This window comes from Procambarus clarkii, chromosome 10, assembly GCF_040958095.1.
Source record: "Procambarus clarkii isolate CNS0578487 chromosome 10, FALCON_Pclarkii_2.0, whole genome shotgun sequence".
Lineage (NCBI taxonomy): Eukaryota > Metazoa > Arthropoda > Malacostraca > Decapoda > Cambaridae > Procambarus > Procambarus clarkii.
Window position 1 is genome coordinate 49,001,043 of NC_091159.1, and position 22,086 is coordinate 49,023,128.

Below are 22,086 nucleotides of genomic sequence, written 5' to 3' on the forward strand. Positions count from 1 at the left end.
CAGGCAGGGAGGGAGGCAGGCAGGGAGGGAGGGAGGCAGGCAGGCAGGGAGGGAGGGAGGGAGGCAGGCAGCCAGGGAGGCAGGGAGGGAGGCAGGCAGGCAGGCAGGGAGGGAGAAAGGGAGGCAGGCAGCCAGGGAGGCAGCCAGGGAGGCAGGCAGGGAGGGAGGCAGGCAGGCAGGGAGGGAGGAAGGGAGGGAGGGAGGGAGGGAGAGAGGCAGGCAGGGAGGCAGCCAGGGAGGGAGGGAGGCAGGCAGGGAGGGAGGAAGGGAGGGAGGGAGGCAGCCAGGGAGGGAGGGAGGGAGGCAGGCAGCCAGGGAGGCAGGGAGGGAGGGAGGCAGGCAGCCAGGGAGGCAGGCAGGGAGGGAGGAAGGGAGGGAGGGAGGCAGCCAGGGAGGGAGGGAGGGAGGCAGGCAGGGAGGGAGGCAGGCAGGGAGGGAGGCAGAGATCTGCTTGGAGAGACAGAAGAGCAGCGGTGCCAGAGGGAGTTGATGACTACTAGTAAATATTGCACATGCTGTACTGTTATTGGTTAGTAAATGTTATGTGTTAACTGGCAGTGAGTGAACAACGACTGGTAATAAGGCCACATAACACCCTCCAACAAACTTTAGGCTTCAACTAACATCTCTTTTGTTAATTGTTCTATATAGTCGTAATGGCTCAGTGCTTTCTCCTGATAATTACCTTAACGTCTGTTAACTGTTAACACTGACTTTTCAATATGTAATGAATATTTTCGCCCCATACAACATGTGGATAATATGTTGTACAGTAGGTGTTGTATATGTGGCCCCAGGCGCGGGGGAAGTGTCTGCCAGCACACCTTCCTCAAGCTCCACCAGCTTTACACTTCACTGTCCATATGGAAAATTAAGTAAATATGTTTATAACTTACAAGTTTTTTAGATACAATCTTATACAAATAAAATTACAGTCTGCCGTAAATAAAGGTGAAGGCAAATGTTGAGACTCCTTGAGCGTGTAGGTGGAGATGCCAGAGGACCCAAGGTCGTGTCTCCACCACCATCTGATGTCTTAGAATTTAAATTGGATTCGTGATATTTATCCTCACGAGAGTGTTTGGCTTGGTCAAGATCGGCCGCCAGACAACGTCGACACACGCAGTCAAGCACCGTTGGTGTGGCTGTCATCTGCCATCTTACACCACCGTTTTTAAGTGGACATTTTGTTTTGCGGAATTATACGTTGGGGACAGTAGGTTTGTGGTGAGGTGGAGGTCAAGCGTCATGTGGCTAGTTAAAGCTCCGACTAGATCCTACCCGTCTCCCGGAGTTTATAGTTTGTATGAATACCATATTATTTTGTATGGCCCATTGAAAGACCTGGTTTACATCAGTTTGGAGGTTTGTTGTGTCCTCTATAATGTCTACTCACACACGAATTGATAACGGACGGACCGAATTTCTTCATCTTCTGATATGTGGTTTGGTTATCTTGTCTACTCTCATAAAAATCCTAGTGTCATCTGCAAAGGATAATACGGTACTATAGATAGTGTCCTTGTCTATGTCTGATATGAGGATGAGAAAGAGTACTGGTGCAAGCACAGTACCCGGCGAGGGGGGGGGGAACTGAGCTCTTCACGGTTGATGAACCGGATTTTACTTTCATGCCTATTACACATTGGGTTCTGTCAATTGGCAAATTGTAGATCCATCTTCCTATTTTTCCTGTGATTCCCTTTGAGCGCATTTTGTGTGCAATAACACCATGGTCACATTTGTCGAAGGCTTTTACGAGATCTGTAAATTACATCAACGTTTTGTTTATCTTCCTTCCCAAGACCATGTCATAGTGGTCCAGCAACTATGATAAGTTATGTAGAGGCTGTGATTCCATTTGTTTTGTGATCTTATTTCTTATCACTCTTTCAAAGATTTTTATGATGTGCGATGTTCTCTCAAGCCCAGGCCGGGCTTGGGGAGTAGAAGAACTTCCAGAACCCCATCAAGCAGGTATATGTTAGTGCTATCAGGCTATAGATTTTTGCCACTGCTTTATTGCCTCTCTTATGGAGTGGTGTTATATCTGCTGTTTTCAGTATGTCAGGGATACACCAGTATCTAAGCTCCGTCTCCAAAGAATGTTCAGGGCTTGCGATGGTGTTTTTTTACGGTTCTTGATGAATATGGAGTTCCAGGAATCAGGGCCTGGTGCAGAGTGCATAGCCATACTATTTATGGCTTCTTCAAAATCCAGTGGAGTGATATCTGATATATGATTTGATGTTGGTATCACATTCACGAAGAATTCGTCTGAGTTATCATTCATATGCTCTTCCAAGATATTTAACATCTAGGTGATGTTAAGATGTATAAGTGAGAGGACGCTTGTGTGCAGGCGTGTAGTAAGGCGCGTGAAGCACAGTCAGGCCTCTAGTTTTGTTGCTGATTACATGAAGGTGTTTACTGTGGTGTAGAGGTGGGCCACACCCCTGCACGTGTAGAAGTGGGCCACACCCTGCACGTGTAGAGGTGGGCCACACCCTGCACGTGTAGAGGTGGGTCACACCCTGCACGTGTAGAAGTGGGCCACATCCTGCACGTGTAGAGGTGGGTCACACCCTGCACGTGTAGAAGTGGGCCACACCCTGCACGTGTAGAGGTGGGCCACACCCTGCACGTGTAGAGGTGGGCCACACCCTGCACGTGTAGAGGTGGGTCACACCCTGCACGTGTAGAGGTGGGCCACACCCTGCACGTGTAGAAGTGGGCCACACCCTGCACGTGTAGAGGTGGGCCACACCCTGCACGTGTAGAGGTGGGTCACACCCTGCACGTGTAGAAGTGGGCCACACCCTGCACGTGTAGAGGTGGGTCACACCCTGCACGTGTAGAGGTGGGCCACACCCTGCACGTGTAGAAGTGGGCCACACCCTGGACGTGTAGAGGTGGGCCACACCCTGCACGTGTAGAGGTGGGTCACACCCTGCACGTGTAGAAGTGGGCCACACCCTGCACGTGTAGAGGTGGGCCACACCCTGCACGTGTAGAAGTGGGCCACACCCTGCACGTGTAGAGGTGGGCCACACCCTGCACGTGTAGAGGTGGGTCACACCCTGCACGTGTAGAAGTGGGCCACACCCTGCACGTGTAGAGGTGGGCCACACCCTGCACGTGTAGAGGTGGGCCACACCCTGCACGTGTAGAGGTGGGTCACACCCTGCACGTGTAGAAGTGGGCCACACCCTGCACGTGTAGAGGTGGGCCACACCCTGCACGTGTAGAAGTGGGCCACACCCTGCACGTGTAGAGGTGGGCCACACCCTGCACGTGTAGAGGTGGGTCACACCCTGCACGTGTAGAAGTGGGCCACACCCCTGCACGTGTAGAGGTGGGCCACACCCCTGCACGTGTAGAAGTGGGCCACACCCCTGCACGTGTAGAGGTGGGCCACACCCCTGCACGTGTAGAGGTGGGCCACACCCCTGCACGTGTAGAGGTGGGCCACACCCCTGCACGTGTAGAGGTGGGCCACACCCTGCACGTGTAGAGGTGGGCCACACCCTGCACGTGTAGAGGTGGGCCACACCCTGCACGTGTAGAGGTGGGCCACACCCTGCACGTGTAGAGGTGGGCCACACCCTGCACGTGTAGAGGTGGGCCACACCCTGCACGTGTAGAGGTGGGCCACACCCTGCACGTGTAGAGGTGGGCCACACCCTGCACGTGTAGAGGTGGGCCACACCCTGCACGTGTAGAGGTGGGCCACACCCTGCACGTGCAGAGGTGGGCCACACCCTGCACGTGTAGAGGTGGGCCACACCCTGCACGTGTAGAGGTGGGTCACACCCTGCACGTGTAGAGGTGGGCCACACCCTGCACGTGTAGAGGTGGGCCACACCCTGCACGTGTAGAGGTGGGCCACACCCTGCACGTGTAGAGGTGGGTCACACCTTGCACGTGTAGAGGTGGGTCACACCCTGCACGTGTAGAAGTGGGCCACACCCTGCACGTGTAGAGGTGGGTCACACCCTGCACGTGTAGAGGTGGGTCACACCCTGCACGTGTAGAGATGGGTCACACCCTGCACGTGTAGAGGTGGGTCACACCCTGCACGTGTAGAGGTGGGTCACACCCTGCACGTGTAGAGGTGGGCCATACCCCTGCACGTGTAGAGGTGGGTCACACCCTGCACGTGTAGAAGTGGGCCATACCCCTGCACGTGTAGAGGTGGGTCACACCCTGCACGTGTAGAGGTGGGTCACACCCTGCACGTGTAGAGGTGGGCCATACCCCTGCACGTGTAGAGGTGGGTCGCACCCTGCACGTGTAGAAGTGGGCCATACCCCTGCACGTGTAGAGGTGGGTCACACCCTGCACGTGTAGAGGTGGGTCACACCCTGCACGTGTAGAGGTGGGTCACACCCTGCACGTGTAGAGGTGGGTCACACCCTGCACGTGTAGAGGTGGGTCACACCCTGCACGTGTAGAGGTGGGTCACACTCTGCACGTGTAGAGGTGGGTCACACCCTGCACGTGTAGAGGTGGGTCACACCCTGCACGTGTAGAAGTGGGCCATACCCCTGCACGATTAGAGGTGGGTCACACCCTGCACGTGTAGAGGTGGGTCACACCCTGCACGTGTAGAAGTGGGTCATACCCCTGCACGTGTAGAGGTGGGCCACACCCTGCACGTGTAGAGGTGGGTCACACCCTGCACGTGTAGAGGTGGGTCACACCCTGCACGTGTAGAGGTGGGTCACACCCTGCACGTGTAGAGGTGGGCCATACCCCTGCACGTGTAGAGGTGGGTCGCACCCTGCACGTGTAGAAGTGGGCCATACCCCTGCACGTGTAGAGGTGGGCCACACCCTGCACGTGTAGAGGTGGGCCACACCCTGCACGTGTAGAGGTGGGCAGTGTCCCGGAGTGTATGGTGTATGGTGGGCTGGTATAATAACAATGTACCCATAAACATCTGCCCTGTACCTCACACGTCACACCTTACCCAGCCGTCCTCCCTCCCCTTCCCCATTCCCTCCCCATAGGTAAAGGGGCAGCTCGCTCGTTAGTTGACCAGAACCTGCCCCTCACACCTCCGCCTGTGCCCTCATGCCCAGGTCTCTGCCCTCACGCCCTTGACCTGGTCTTGCGGTGTTCCAGTCTGTTTCCAATCCCTTAATTATAATTGGTCTGTGGTTAGCGGATAGTCGGATCAACTCATTGATTCCGGATTCGATTCGGGGAGACGGTTAGGCAGGTCAATTTTGTACCCAATTTCTCAGTTAAGCACTTGGCGTAAAGGAGTTAAAAGACTGTTGTGGGTCGCAACATAAGTTTACTTTATTGTTAGTCTAAAGGCTTGTCAATCTGCGCAGTGTTATAAATAAGACTCTTGTGGCCACCACAAGAGCTTAGTGACCAACCAGCATGTATACCCTGGTCCTCTACATAGTCAACAACTGAGGAAAATGATGTATGTATACACCAGGAGCAGCACAAGGAGGAGTCCTCTGTCCTAGTCTTTTTAACATCTTTATGGAAAACCTCGTTACCATGACATTTGCAGGAGGAGTTAAATTGCTAAGCTATGCTGATGATGTAGCATTAGTCATTACAGGTCCTTCACTTCTAAATAAAGACCAAGAGGCGTTAGATAAAGTAACATCTGAATGCAGCATTTTAGGGCTAAAAATATCTGCACAGAAGTCTAAGGCAATGAGACTAGGCGGCAACACTCCAGACAGGCACATACGCATTCAGCATTCAAGACATTAACCTTCAGTGGGTTACACAATATCAATATCTCGGAGTGTGGATAGATTCTAAAATGACATTCAACAAGCAAATTCAATATCTGAAGGAGAAAGCAAAATCACGACTGAATATAATGCGAACAATCACAGGGCCTCGTCTAGGAGCGGAACACAAAGTGTTAAAAATGTTTTACATGCATGCCGTTCGTTCCCTAGTTCATTATGCAGCGCCTGTCTTACTCTTTCTCCTGGTCAGTGGGCAAACGTTGAGGTTATTCAAAACGATGTAATGCGAGTCATAACAGGAGCTCCCAGATGGACTAAAATACTGCACCTAAGACTAGAAACCAAGCTAACGTCGATTGAAATAAGGGTAAAAGGGATTGCTGCGTGCATGCTGACCAAGATATTGACTAGACCTAGAATCAGTTCACTTAAAGATATAATCACTGGAGCACTAACTCGGGACAGAAGAGCCTCCAATAGCAACAGGTGGACTCATTGTGCGATAAACACCAACAATACATTCGATATAACAAACACAATCACTGAGAAGAGTGTCGACGAAATACATGCAGACTTCTTTATGCAAGGCTCTTGGGAATCTCCGCCAGCAGACTTTAAGATTATGGCTCTTGAAGGAAGAAAGAACCAGACTAATCCTCATCTGCCACGTAATATTGCACAGATGCATATAGAAGCAAACTTGGCATCCGACAGCTTCACTTACTTCACAGATGGATCAGTAGACCAGCAGGGACAAGAAACCGGAGCTGCAGTTAAAGCAGGAAACTCTGTAAATAGTTGGAGACTCTCAAATGGGTGTTCAGCTTTACAAACAGAGATGCTAGCCATTCAAAAGGCTTTGGAACATGCTCTTGCTGAACACCGACAACATGTTATCATACATTCAGACTCGAGAACTGCCACTGAAACCTTGCAACAAGAACACATACGTGATTACATCCATCTGATCACAAATGTCTTATCATTAATGCAAATACTCAAACGTCAAGGCCGTCGGGTACTTATCAACTGGGTGCCAAGCCATGTGGGAATAATAGGAAATGACAGTGCAGACGAAGCTGTAAAATTTGCAACTAAGAGAAGAAATGTAGACATTTACATACCACAGCGTCTATCACAGATTAAGAAAGTAATTAGAAACGGAGCAATGGAGAAGATGTACAGTGACCACAGCACAGCAGTTGCAACATCAGGATCTGCGGGTTGGTACAAGAATTCAACCAACTACGAATCACTTAGTTTGATGAAAGGGAGCAGTAGAACAACAGAAGTACACTTACACCGCATCAGGGTTGGATACCCATGTGTATGGGAAATAGGCTTACAGGTTCCGGAAGATGAGAGGAAATGTCAGCACTGTGGAGAAATGCCCGACAGACCACTGGAACATTATCTAACACAGTTACAATCCCATTAAGATTTCAACTAAGATTCAACAGAGCAGAAGTTGTTAAACACATGAGACAAAATCTTACTGAAGCGACCATACGAGTCATAAAAACTCATACTCCGCCCAAGTAAAACAGAAACACGCAACACTTAGTGGGGCAGCCAAAGGCTTAGGGCCCGCGTAGGAATATCCCGGCAAAAAAAAACAAAAAAAACAGAAGCAGCACGGTACACCTTTCGCTGTGTATATCTTTGCAGTCCGGTCCCCTGACCAGCCGCTGGCTAGGGGACCTCAGTAAGACTCCAACAAGGAAAATCGACCTTAAAACACATTATCTCTATATGACATTAAACCTAAACAGAAATACACTAATCTGAAATACTGCAGTAAACATAATATTTTCCGGATCAGAGTTCAGGAGCTTGACTTCACAGTAGAGCGGCCATCACCGTGTGCTGTGTGCAGGGGGGTGTTACCAGGTGTGCACCCTGGTTCCGAGCTCCATCTTCACCGTTCACAGTAACGTACCGGGATTAACTTAATGATGCAATGTGTCGCAACGTTGCTGTGATACGTATGGTAAGGTAACTTGTGCGGTCGGGCCAGACAAGCGGCCCAAAACACCAATAAACCTTGACGACCCATCACAACACTCCTGAGACTTGACCATAGAGTGCTTGCCTCACACGCCACCCGAGGACTCGGCTCACTTCTCACAATGACATTCCACCTTTGTATATGAACATTAATCACATTGTGTTCAATAACATACCTCCAACACTGTTTATTTATGACAAAGATAATTGTATGTATTTATGCATGTTGGTTAGCGTTTTAAAAGCACTACAATCACCTTCTGTGGTTGATTGTTCAATAAATCACTGAACTATATGTTTAACAGGTCTATAACCCTGTCCATGGAGGACAGAAGAAAATGTATATATGCTGGTTAGCATTGTAAATGTGTGGCCTCGTATTAATAATAATAATCAACTGCGTGAAAATCTGAAGTAACCAACCTTATCAAACCTAACCTAACTATACCCAATCTAACTACTATGCCTAACCTAACTATACCCAATCTAACTACTATGCCTAACCTAACTATGCCCAGCCTAACTGTTCCCAACCTAACTATTCCCAACATAACTATACCTAACCTAACCTAACTATACACAACCTAACTATACCTAAACTAACTATTCCTACCCTAACTACGCCTAACTTAAGTATACTCAACGTAACTATACCAAAAGGGATTCAATTGCTGCCAAACCAGTAGTTACACCTTTGGCAGCACAATGTCTGTGTGTATTTGAAGTGAAGTTAGAAGGTACCTGAACCTCTAGAGTCCAGTTGCTCACACCTGTCCTTCAGCCAGTGGCTGTAACACATGTAACAGGTCAGTGTGACCCTCGGCCAGTGGCTGTAACACATGTAACAGGTCAGTGTGACCCTCGGCCAGTGGTTGTAACACATGTAACAGGTCAGCGTGACCCTCGGCCAGTGGTTGTAACACAACATATAACAGGTCAGTACAGGTCAGTGTGACCCTCGGCCAGTGGTTGTAACACAACATGTAACAGGTCAGCGTGACCCTCGGCCAGTGGCTGTAACACAACATGTAACAGGTCAGCGTGACCCTCGGCCAGTGGTTGTAACACATGTAACAGGTCAGCGTGACCCTCGGCCAGTGGTTGTAACACAACATGTAACAGGTCAGTACAGGTCAGTGTGACCCTCGGCCAGTGGTTGTAACACATGTAACAGGTCAGCGTGACCCTCGGCCAGTGGCTGTAACACATGTAACAGGTCAGCGTGACCCTCGGCCAGTGGTTGTAACACATGTAACAGGTCAGCGTGACCCTCGGCCAGTGGTTGTAACACAACATATAACAGGTCAGTACAGGTCAGCGTGACCCTCGGCCAGTGGCTGTAACACAACATGTAACAGGTCAGTGTGACCCTCGGCCAGTGGTTGTAACACATGTAACAGGTCAGCGTGACCCTCGGCCAGTGGCTGTAACACAACATGTAACAGGTCAGTGTGACCCTCTGCCAGTGGTTGTAACACATGTAACAGGTCAGTGTGACCCTCGGCCAGTGGCTGTAACACATGTAACAGGTCAGTGTGACCCTCTGCCAGTGGTTGTAACACATGTAACAGGTCAGTGTGACCCTCGGCCAGTGGCTGTAACACATGTAACAGGTCAGTGTGACCTTCGGCCAGTGGTTGTAACACAACATGTAACAGTTCAGCGTGACCCTCGGCCATTGGTTGTAACACAACATGTAACAGTTCAGCGTGACCCTCGGCCAGTGGTTGTAACACATGTAACAGTTCAGCGTGACCCTCGGCCAGTGGTTGTAACACATGTAACAGGTCAGCGTGACCCTCGGCCAGTGGTTGTAACACATGTAACAGTTCAGCGTGACCCTCGGCCAGTGGTTGTAACACATGTAACAGGTCAGCGTGACCCTCGGCCAGTGGTTGTAACACAACATATAACAGGTCAGTACAGGTCAGTGTGACCCTCGGCCAGTGGTTGTAACACATGTAACAGGTCAGCGTGACCCTCGGCCAGTGGCTGTAACACAACATGTAACAGGTCAGTGTGACCCTCGGCCAGTGGTTGTAACACATGTAACAGGTCAGCGTGACCCTCGGCCAGTGGCTGTAACACAACATGTAACAGGTCAGTGTGACCCTCTGCCAGTGGTTGTAACACATGTAACAGGTCAGTGTGACCCTCGGCCAGTGGCTGTAACACATGTAACAGGTCAGTGTGACCCTCTGCCAGTGGTTGTAACACATGTAACAGGTCAGTGTGACCCTCGGCCAGTGGCTGTAACACATGTAACAGGTCAGTGTGACCTTCGGCCAGTGGTTGTAACACAACATGTAACAGTTCAGCGTGACCCTCGGCCATTGGTTGTAACACAACATGTAACAGTTCAGCGTGACCCTCGGCCAGTGGTTGTAACACATGTAACAGTTCAGCGTGACCCTCGGCCAGTGGTTGTAACACATGTAACAGGTCAGCGTGACCCTCGGCCAGTGGTTGTAACATATGTAACAGTTCAGCGTGACCCTCGGCCAGTGGTTGTAACACATGTAACTGGTCAGCGTGACCCTCGGCCAGTGGTTGTAACACATGTAACAGGTCAGCGTGACCCTCGGCCAGTGGTTGTAACACAACATATAACAGGTCAGTACAGGTCAGTGTGACCCTCGGCCAGTGGTTGTAACACATGTAACAGTTCAGCGTGACCCTCGGCCATTGGTTGTAACACAACATGTAACAGTTCAGCGTGACCCTCGGCCAGTGGTTGTAACACATGTAACAGTTCAGCGTGACCCTCGGCCATTGGTTGTAACACAACATGTAACAGTTCAGCGTGACCCTCGGCCAGTGGTTGTAACACATGTAACAGGTCAGCGTGACCCTCGGCCAGTGGTTGTAACACATGTAACAGTTCAGCGTGACCCTCGGCCAGTGGTTGTAACACATGTAACAGTTCAGCGTGACCCTCGGCCAGTGGTTGTAACACATGTAACAGTTCAGCGTGACCCTCGGCCAGTGGTTGTAACACATGTAACAGGTCAGCGTGACCCTCGGCCAGTGGTTGTAACACATGTAACAGTTCAGCGTGACCCTCGGCCAGTGGTTGTAACACATGTAACAGTTCAGCGTGACCCTCGGCCAGTGAGTCATGGCCGTCGCCGCCCGGCTGGACGCTGCAAATCTCACACAAATAAAATTATTCCTCTCGTGATCCAAATGACCTGACCACATCCTGCCCCCATTATCACGCCCCTGACCCCCCTATTGTGTTCCTGTCCGTGTGACACATGTATGTGTCACGGGCTGACCCCCCTATTGTGTTCCTGTCCGTGTGACACATGTATGTGTCACGGGCTGACCCCCCTATTGTGTTCCTGTCCATGTGACACATGTATGTGTCACGGGCTGACCCCCCTATTGTGTTCCTGTCCGTGTGACACATGTATGTGTCACGGGTTGACCCCCCTATTGTGTTCCTGTCCGTGTGACACATGTATGTGTCACGGGCTGACCCCCCTATTGTGTTCCTGTCCGTGTGACACATGTATGTGTCACGGGTTGACCCCCTATTGTGTTCCTGTCCGTGTGACACATGTATGTGTCACGGGCTGACCCCCCTATTGTGTTCCTGTCCGTGTGACACATGTATGTGTCACGGGTTGACCCCCCTATTGTGTTCCTGTCCGTGTGACACATGTATGTGTCACGGGCTGACCCCCCTATTGTGTTCCTGTCCGTGTGACACATGAATGTTTCACGGGCTGACCCCCCTATTGTGTTCCTGTCCGTGTGACACATGTATGTGTCACGGGTTGACCCCCCTATTGTGTTCCTGTCCGTGTGACACATGTATGTGTCACGGGTTGACCCCCCTATTGTGTTCCTGTCCGTGTGACACATGTATGTGTCACGGGCTGACCCCCCTATTGTGTTCCTGTCCGTGTGACACATGTATGTGTCACGGGTTGACCCCCCTATTGTGTTCCTGTCCGTGTGACACATGTATGTGTCACGGGCTGACCCCCCTATTGTGTTCCTGTCCGTGTGACACATGAATGTTTCACGGGCTGACCCCCCTATTGTGTTCCTGTCCGTGTGACACATGTATGTGTCACGGGCTGACTCCTGTTCTACTCACCTAGTTGTACTTGCGAGGGTTGAGCTTCGGCTCCTTGGTCCCACCTCATACTCCAGGATTGGTCTGACATAAATGGTATACAAGGTTCTGAATGATTGGTACCTTGTGTTCGGCCTCCTGCTCCCTTCACCTAATTTCATTAATTTATACTAATCTGACTTTAACTTTATTAGCCATTTTCTTATAAATTTTTTCCTCTATGTATCTAAGAGCTCTTCGGGTTGTTAGTCCAGTATTCTTAGATGAAGAGTTTAAGAATATTGATTCTATTGGTCTCAAGCTTTGTTATCCACTGAGTTTTTTTGAAGTTTGCCGTAGCAAAGTACGTCGTACATATTATAATAATATTTGCAGTGAAAAAATTCGCCCAAAGAATGTGTTATGTTTACCATATTTTTCTGGGTTTGAAAATATTGTCAAGGCCTTGAATCTTTTTGATATACATGTATTGTTTAGCTACGGAAATACTGTTGGTAAAGTATTAGTCCAGTATTAGTTGGTAAAGTAACAGCCCTCGTAGTGATAATTGTGTCATTTATAAAATTCTTTGTATAGACTGTAATTGGTTCTATATTGGGCAAACATCTAAAGATTTTCAATGTAGAATTTCGCAACATAAATACTCTGTAAGACATGACCAATTGTCTAATGCTTTGTTTGTTAATTTGTCAGAAAATTCTCACCAAATTGATTGGGAGATGACTTCTTCAATAGCGAATTGTAAATCACTTTCAATAGGAACATAATTGAATCTGCTTTAATACAGACTACTAAAGAACGCAATTTGAATATTAGCAGTGGTTTATATAACTTAGATCCATTTTTGATAGATCAATTAAAAGGCGATTTGAGTAGGATCATTGATACACATTTGTCTCACTAATTCATTGTAAATAGTTGCCATCTTATGCTTTTATTAGCCATGTATAGGCCTATTGATGCAACTCTTATTTTATGGGACCATAAACCATTAGTGGGTAAAAAAAGAGGTGCCTCGTATGGGCCAATAGGCCTTCTGCGTTTCTTATGCGGCTCTTATTTGTATCCACCTAATTCCCATTTATTTTTTATTGTACCTCACTTCACCTCTCTCTCCTGCCTATATATTTATCCAATACTTGACTTGTAAATCATTCATTCCTTCTCAAGATGTATTAATATACGAAAGTACTTAAGGAAATTCCTGTTTCAATTCTTCCTCCGTGGTCTGACACTCACATTTAAGGTTAATGATTCTAATACGAATCTTCTCAATCTTTCTTATTTTTTTCTCACTGTCGAGAAAAAAGTTAACAAATGAACTCTCCAAAGTTTATTTTCACACTTTTTATTTTGGTCGGACGCCTAGGAATGCGTTTTGCAAGGTCACTCCTTACATGCTCAAAGCCAAGTTTACCATGTTATTGTTGTTTAAGATTCAGCCATTTGGAACAAAAAGTTCTAAGTAGCACGGGCTATGGTGAGCCCGTAGTGGACTTACCTGGCACAGGAGCGGAGCTGTAACTTGAGTTTACCGTGGTGTTGTTGTTGTTTTAGCTTCAACTACTCAGAACAAGAAGTTCCAGTAGCACGGGCTATGGTGAGCCCGTTTACCAAGAACAAGTGGATGAATGGCATAACATAGGGGATGTTAATAGGGGTATTAAGTGTATCAATATGGAAAGCTTATGTTCTTGTGGGTGCTTGTGTTCCTAAGGCCCTAAGGCAGGGTCACTGGGGCCTGTGTCTGTGTTGGCTCGGGGTCTTGAAGTGGGTAGAATGTAATTATGTGTTAACATGTTAGTGATTGTTGGCCTGGACTCTTTGATGTGTCGCGCCTCGCTGATGTCCAGTCTTCTCTTGTCGTACCTGTCCATTATTTCAGTGTTGCTTGTTAAGATGTCTCTGGTGATGGTCTGGTTGTGTGAGGAGATTGCATGTTCCTTGATGGAGCCCTGTTGCTTGTGCATTGTTAATTGCCTAGAGAGAGACGTTGTTGTCTTGCCTATATACTGAGATCTTTTAGGGCTGACACTCCCCAAGTGGGCATGTGAAGGCATATACGACGTTGGTCTCTCTTAAGGTGTTCTGCTTGGTGTCTGGAGAGTTCTTCATAAGTAAGTTGGTGGTCTTTTTTTTGTAATATATTGGTAATTGTATCTTCTGATTGGTGTCTGTGGGGATGACGTTCCTATCAATAATATCTTTCCGGACTCTTTCCTGCATCTTATAAGCCGTGGTAAAGAAGTTTGTGTAAAGACTGTGACAAGAGGTACAAGGGGTCGGGTGTGGTGCTCGTGCTTCTTCACAGGTTACATGGCGTCTCACCTTTATTCTTATGACGTCTTCAACATAATTTTAACCTAAACTAAACTAACACAACTCACAACTAAGTCAGTAAGTCATGTTCTTAATATAATATATTATTATTCAAATGAATAAAAAATAATTTATCTAAATAACTGATTTTTTAAAGCATTCTGCCTATTAGGCAAATCGGGTCTTGCATACTAGGCGGAGGAGTGCGTTCTTGCAATTAACATTTAAATGTTTCACTCATACACAGTGAGTGATTTTTTAAAGACCACAAAGGCATTCATTGTGTACAGGTGTGGTACTGTTTACAGGTGTGGCACTGTGTACAAGTGTGGCACTGTGTACAGGTGTGGCACTGTGTGTCAGGCACTGTGTACAAGTGTGTCACTGTGTACAGGTGTGGCACTGTGTGTCAGGCACTGTGTACAGGTGTGGCACTGTGTACATGTGTGGCACTGTGTACATGTGTGGCACTGTGTACAAGTGTGGCACTGTGTGTCAGGCACTGTGTACAAGTGTGGCACTGTGTGTCAGGCACTGTGTACAGGTGTGGCACTGTGTACAGGACTGGCACTGTGTACAGGTGTGGCACTGTGTACAGGACTGGCACTGAGTACAGGTGTGGCACTGTGTGTCTGGTATCATCTCCCAACTTCAGGTATGGGCAGGGTGGGGGGGGGGGTATACATTCATATACACAAACTATTGTGAGTGGTAAAGAATGGATGACGTGTCATCAGTAATGTATAGTACAAGTAAATATTGTGTTTGTGTCCTGTGCTTCGTTAATTATAACATGGCAACTTATGGAGGGTGGAGCCATGACGTCATAACACGTCACGGGTGAGTGAGCTGCCTGCGTCATGTGTTTGTTGACCAATGGTCGTGTCCCCTGGGGGCCCCTGGGGCCCCTCTTCTCTCCCCCTGGGCCCCTGGGGCCCCTCTTCTGACCCCCTGTGGCCCCTCCTCTGTCCCCCTGGGCCCCCGGGGCCCGTCCTCTGACCCCCTGGGGCCCCTCCTCTGCCCCCCTGGGGCCCTTCTTCTGACCCCCTGTGGCCCCCTCCTCTGCCCCCCTGGGCCCCCGGGGCCCGTCCTCTGACCCCCTGGGCCCCTGGGGCCCCTCTTCTGACCCCCTGTGGCCCCTCCTCTGCCCCCCTGGGCCCCCGGGGCCCGTCCTCTGACCCCCTGGACCCCTGAGGCCCGTCCTCTGACCCCCTGGGCCCGTTGCTAAGGTCTTCACGGACCTTGCCTACCAAATGAAGACCAATCATATTTTATACGTCTTTTTTTTAACTTCCGTGTAAGTTTACCGAGATTCTTGTTTCACTGCTACGGCCTGTTGTTAGAGGCAGTTTACTGTGGTTGGCTGCCGGCTGGTAGAGTAGCAGCGCTCATTTGAGGTTCGCTCTAAGTCAGTTTCAAAGAGTAGTTTATATTGAGTTATAACGTCCACTGAGAGGACAGTGTACAAGTGTACTTAGTGAAGGTACGTAGAGCAATGGGCACAGTGTGTAAGGCTCTGGGGCATGATGGCCACAGTGTGTAAGGCTGTGGGGCATGATGGCCACAGTGTGTAAGGCTCTGGTGCATGATGGCCACAGTGTGTAAGGCTCTGGGGCATGATGGCCACAGTGTGTAAGGCTCTGGGGCATGATGGCCACAGTGTGTAAGGCTCTGGGGCATGATGGCCACAGTGTGTAAGCCTCTGGAGCATGATGGCCACAGTGTGTAAGCCTCTGGTGCATGATGGCCACAGTGTGTAAGGCTCTGGGGCATGATGGCCACAGTGTGTAAGGCTCTGGGGCATGATGGCCACAGTGTGTAAGCCTCTGGGGCATGATGGCCACAGTGTGTAAGGCTCTGGGGCATGATGGCCACAGTGTGTAAGGCTCTGGGGCATGATGGCCACAGTGTGTAAGCCTCTGGGGCATGATGGCCACAGTGTGTAAGGCTCTGGGGCATGATGGCCACAGTGTGTAAGGCTCTGGGGCATGATGGCCACAGTCATGTGTAACAAGAAACGTAAGCATTAAATAATGAATAAAAAAGAAGGCAAGTATTAGTGCTTTGGTTGTTGTGTCCTCTTGGTTGTTGACATTAGTGAGCCATATTGGGCGAGAGGTGAAAGTGGAAGTATGTGGGTGGTCGTATGACATGGTGTACACCTGTACAGGTGTACACCAGTACACCTGTACACCTGTACTGATGCAGGTGTTTGTGGACCTGCGATCCGCTATTGTGGACTTGTTGCTCTCACTCTTCAACCTCCCATCTCCCCCTCCTTTCTCCTCCTCTCACACTCTCCTGCACAGTAAGGCAGTCAGTGGTGGCAGCCTTCACACCAGGGAAGTGGAGCCCCGCGGGTGTGGGCTCCACCTGCCCCGCCCCACCACCAGTGCCCCGTGGGTGTGGGCTCCACCTGCCCCGCCCCACCACCAGTGCCCCGTGGGTGTGGGCTCCACCTGCCCCGCCCCACCACCACCACCAGTGCCCCATGGGTGTGGGCTCCACCTGCCCCGCCCCACCACCATCACCAAGGCCCCGTGGGAGTGGGCTCCGTAGCGGGGCTCCCCATGGCGGGTACTCTAACACAATCTGGCGGGAAGGCCGCCAGGCGGCGGGTGTGGGGAGCTTCTCATGCAAATCATGTTAGAGGGCGGCGTAGCGCGGACAAGTAAAAGAGACAAGTGACATAATTCACTTCTGATGACTGTGACCGCTGTTAAACCAATTTGTAAAACAGCTGTATATGATATTACTGCAGCACGAGGCCATGTTTACTGCCCCTCGACGCCCCTTACTGCAGCACGAGGCCATGTTTACTACCCCTCGACGCCCCTTACTGCAGCACGAGGCCATGTTTGCTGCCCCTCGACGCCCCTTACTGCAGCACGAGGCCATGTTTACTACCCCTCGACGCCCCTTACTGCAGCACGAGGCCATGTTTACTACCCCTCGACGCCCCTTACTGCAGCACGAGGCCATGTTTGCTGCCCCTCGACGCCCCTTACTGCAGCACGAGGCCATGTTTACTACCCCTCGACGCCCCTTACTGCAGCACGAGGCCATGTTTGCTGCCCCTCGACGCCCCTTACTGCAGCACGAGGCCATGTTTGCTGCCCCTCGACGCCCCTTACTGATGGGTGTCACCCAGCCACACCACCTGATGGGTGTCACCCAGCCACACCACCTGATGGGTGTCACCCAGCCACACCACCTGATGGGTGTCACCCAGCCACACCACCTGATGGGTGTCACCCAGCCACACCACCTGATGGGTGTCACCCAGCCACACCACCTGATGGGTGTCACCCAGCCACACCACCTGATGGGTGTCACCCAGCCACACCACCTGATGGGTGTGGCCTCCCCCCCAGGTCACACAACTTTGCATGCTGGGCAAAACATTAATGGAGATAACCAGGTCACCCAGTGTAAATAGTTTATTGCGTAGACCATCGCCTCTGTATCCGGGACGGGGGGGGGGGGGGCTGGAGGGGATATGGGATGTTGTGTGGGTGTTGTGAAGGGTGGAACTGGTGGTTGGTAAGAGGGGGGGGGCTTTGGCGTACAGTGACTCACACCGACGATCTTGATGGGATCGACGATCTTACCATTGATTTGTCACTATCAATGATCGCTCACAACAAACGGCCGAAGCGGTATTAAACTCTTGTGATATATGTTCTTTAGCTCGATATTGACATAAAGTTAAACTTGAACGTTAGCTGGTCCTGCCCGTCTACAAGATAATTTATTAAGAATCACTTCCCAAGGTGTGTTTCGTGTACGATACAGCACCACCACAACACTTCGGGACTCATCATGTCTCTCTAGGACCCACCACGACCGTCCAGGACCCTCCCGGACTCACCAATACCCTCCAGTACCCACCACGACCCCTCAAGGGCCCACCTCGACCCTCCACGGCTTACCATTACCCTCCTGGAAGCTCTTCAACGACCACTCCCGACTCGTCAAGACGCGCTACAACCGTCTGCGATCCTTGGCCGTGACCTCCTACGATCCGCTATTGTTGAGAAGAAATTGGGAGGTAGAAATAGCCTAAGCTACTCTATCCCTTTGAGATGTATTTCTTTCTTGTCTCAATAAACATACTTGAACTGGAACTTGAACATGAGAGGAAATTTGATTACGACATTGCTACAAAAGCTAAGAATCAACCAGAATTGTTGTATATTCAGATAAAGGGAAAACAACAACTAGAGACAATGTTATCAGGTTGAGGAAACACGGAAATTCTCCTGGAAAACGACAAGGAGGTGTGTGGAGAGCTCAACAAGAAGTTTTAAGAGGTCTTACCTAAACAATTGATGTAGAGACCAAGGTTACGAGATGAGTGGTTGCGAGAAGACGTACTGGAGGACATAGTAATCCACTTATCTTCCACTACACATAGACCCATTACTTAGGGGTCTGGTAGCTGAGTGGACAGCGTGCGGGACCCGCAATGCTGTGGCCCGGGTTCGATTCCCAGACTAGGCAGAGACAGATGGGCAGAGCTTCTTTCACCCTGATGCCCCTGTTACCTAGCAGTGAATGGGTACCTGGGAGTTACGATGTTACGGGCTGCTTCCTGTGTATGTATACCCGGGCCTGTGTGTGTCAAACCCGGGCCTCAGAATTACAAGACCTGCGCGCTGACTACTCAGCTACCAGACCCCCTATGTGTGTATATTCACCTAGTTGTGCTTGCAGGGGTTAAACTCTGCTCTTTGGTCCCGCCTCTCAACTGTCAATCAACAGGTGTACAGATTCCTGAGCCTACTGGGCTCTATCATATCTACACTTGAAACTGTGTATGGAGTCAGCCTCCACCACATCACTGCCTAATGCATTGCATTTGTTAATCACTCTGACACTGAAAAAGTTCTTTCTAATATGCCTGTGGCTCATTTGAGCACTTAATTTCCACCTGTGTCCCCTAGTGCGTGTGCCCCTTGTGTTAAATAGCATGTCGTTATCTACACTATTTTCAATTCCTTTGAGAATCTTGTATGTGGTGATCATGTTCCCCAAACTCTTTTGTCTTCCAGCGACGTGAGGTTTAACTTCTGTAGTCTCTCCTCGTAGCTCATACCTCTCAGTTCGGGTACTAGTCTGGTGGCAAACCTTTGAACCTTCTCCAGTTTAGTCTTATGCTTGACTAGATATGGACTCCATGCTGGGGCTGCATACTCCAGGATTGGTCTGACATATGTGGTATACAAAGTTCTGAATGATTCCTTACACAAGTTTCTAAATGCCGTTGTTATGTTGGCCAACCTGGCATATGCTGCAGATGTTATCCTCTTGACATGAGCTTCAGGGGACAGGTCTGGCGTGATATCAACCCCCAAGTCTTTCTCACTGATTCTTGAAGAATTTCATCTCCCAAATGATACCTTGTATCTGGTCTCCTGCTCATACACCTATCTTCATTACATTACATTTGCTTGGGTTAAACTCTAACAACCATTTGTTCGACCATTCCTTCAGTTTGTCCAAGTCTTCTTGAAGCCTAAAGCAGTCCTCCTCTGTCTTAATCCTTCTCATTATTTTGGCATTATAAGCAAACATTGAGAGGAATGAGTCTATACTCATTCCTCAGATTGAGGAATGAGTATTTGTGTACACACACTCAGTGTGTGTGTGTGTGTGTGTGTAAGTACACACACACACTCAGTGTGTCTGTGTGTAAGTACACACACCTGCAGGTAAGGTAGCCTGAAGGTAACCTCAAAGTAATCACTGTAAATGATGTTAAAAACCTGGAGAAACTAGATGCGACAAAATTAATAGGATCAGACTTAATCATGGCTGCTGAAGGACACTGCAGAGGTATTTTGATATCGACTAACATTTTAAATAAAACACGAAACAAGATTTCCAGAATCCTGAATGAAAGCAAGCGAAGTCTCAGTATTTAAAGGAGACAGACAAGAGCTACAAAATACAACATTATAGACTAGTGTCACTGACAAGTGTTCCGTGTAAAATGCTGGAGAAAATAATCAGGCTGAAAATAGTGAAGCACTTGGAGTTAACAAACTTTATAATGAAAGGGCATCATGGATTTAAGACGATAAAAGTCATGCCTGGAAAACTTAAGTGCATTATAAAGTTACCAAAATAGGACAGGAAAAAGAAAGCTGGGTAGACTGTATCCTCCAAGATTGCCTAAAAGCATCAATGTTCTTCCTCGTGAAAGTCTGATATACAAGATAGAGAGACAGGCTGGGAGAACTGGGAAGACACTGAATTTAGTACAGGAGTACCTGGAGGACAGAAAACAAAGGTTACAGTAAGAGAGGTGTCGCCAAACTGGATAGATGTGAAACATAGGTGGGGGGGGGGGTCATCTGAAGCTCCGTTTTGGGACCATTGCTGCTCCGAATTTATGTGAGTGACCCACCCGAGGAAGTAAGTTTATTTGGCAATGTTTGCAGATGAAGAATATAATAAAAATGAGGAATGGAAAACCGGGGCTGACTACGGAAAATTACAACAAGATCTTGATAAACTCCACGAGTGGGTAAACATTTGGCTGCTAGAGTTCAATCTCAACAACTGTAAGATAATGAAAATAGGAAAGAGAAAAAGGATCAAAGGAAGTATGACAAGAGGATACAGGTGGAAGCTGGAGTCGAACATCTTTCTCAACACCATCGTGAAAGATACGACAATAATCACACGCACCGTCGATCGTAGAAGGCTTTATACGCTTGAGATTGTGTTCATTCTGGAGCTGACACCAGTAATCAACATCCAGATGAGCTCGACTTTGAGCATACAGTTGTTCGATGGTCCTCCATTGATCCAGAGGGAAGATGGCAGACCTGTATTACGTTGTGGTGGTGTTTGTAATAATATTATTATGTTGTTGTGAGTCGATGGATTGTCTCTCCCGGACAACCCACCAAACCCAAAACCTCCGTAGAGTGCTTATACTTTGATCAGGAGATCACCCTGCATGCTTCTTGCTTTTGGAGATGGGCTCAGCATCACATATTTAGGGAGATGCGGCTCCAACACCAGCCTCGTTGTCATATGCACACACCCACTTGAGCCGCCGTGACTCTCCACTCTCTCCTCAGATGGTATGATCTCCTCAATCCCCTTTTCTGAATTATTATTCTATACTATCCTGCCTGCAGCTGTGGTGCCTTCTTTCTCTCTCTCTTTTACTTCCTGGGAAGCCTCACTAGGACAAGGGCAAACACCTGTTCATTTCAAACATTTGATAACACAGAACATATACAAAACACTCACATACAATATATATAAGTATATAAACTTCAACACCTTATGATATTATAATCTGGTTGCAACCCAGTACCCTCAGCAACTAATCAGTATCTTATCCCAAGTGGAAGCCCAACTCCTGACTTGCCACTTATGCTACCAACCTCACCAAGTCAGTTTAACCTTATAAGACAATAATGGCAATATCAACCTCACCTAGTGGGTTAGACCTTGTAAAACAAATATGGCATTATCAGCCCTAGAACACGAACACACACACACACACACATACACACACACACACACACACACACACACACACACACACACACACACACACACACACACACCTGAGTATAAAATACTCAGGGGAATTGACAAAGTGGAAATAGATGAAATGTTCACACGTAATAATAACAGAACGAGGGGACATGGGTGGAAACTGGAAACTCAGATGAGTCACAGAGATGTTAGGAAGTTTTCTTTTAGCGTGAGAGTAGTAGAAAAATGGAATGCACTTGGGGAACAGGTTGTGGAAGCAAATACTATTCATACTTTTAAAACTAGGTATGATAGGGAAATGGGACAGGAGTCATTGCTGTAAACAACCGATAGCTAGAAAGGCGGGATCCAAGAGTCAATGCTCGATCCTGCAAGCACATATAGGTGAGTACACACACACACACATATATATATATATATATA

At 48.8% G+C, this 22,086-nt stretch overlaps 1 protein-coding gene across 1 annotated transcript in view; it reads left to right on the top strand.

The window, feature by feature from the left end:
* The window catches only part of Hr3 (Hormone receptor 3), a gene marked incomplete in the record, with an annotated part of 296,866 nt that overhangs the window by 59,936 nt on the left and 214,844 nt on the right, over window positions 1–22,086 (top strand).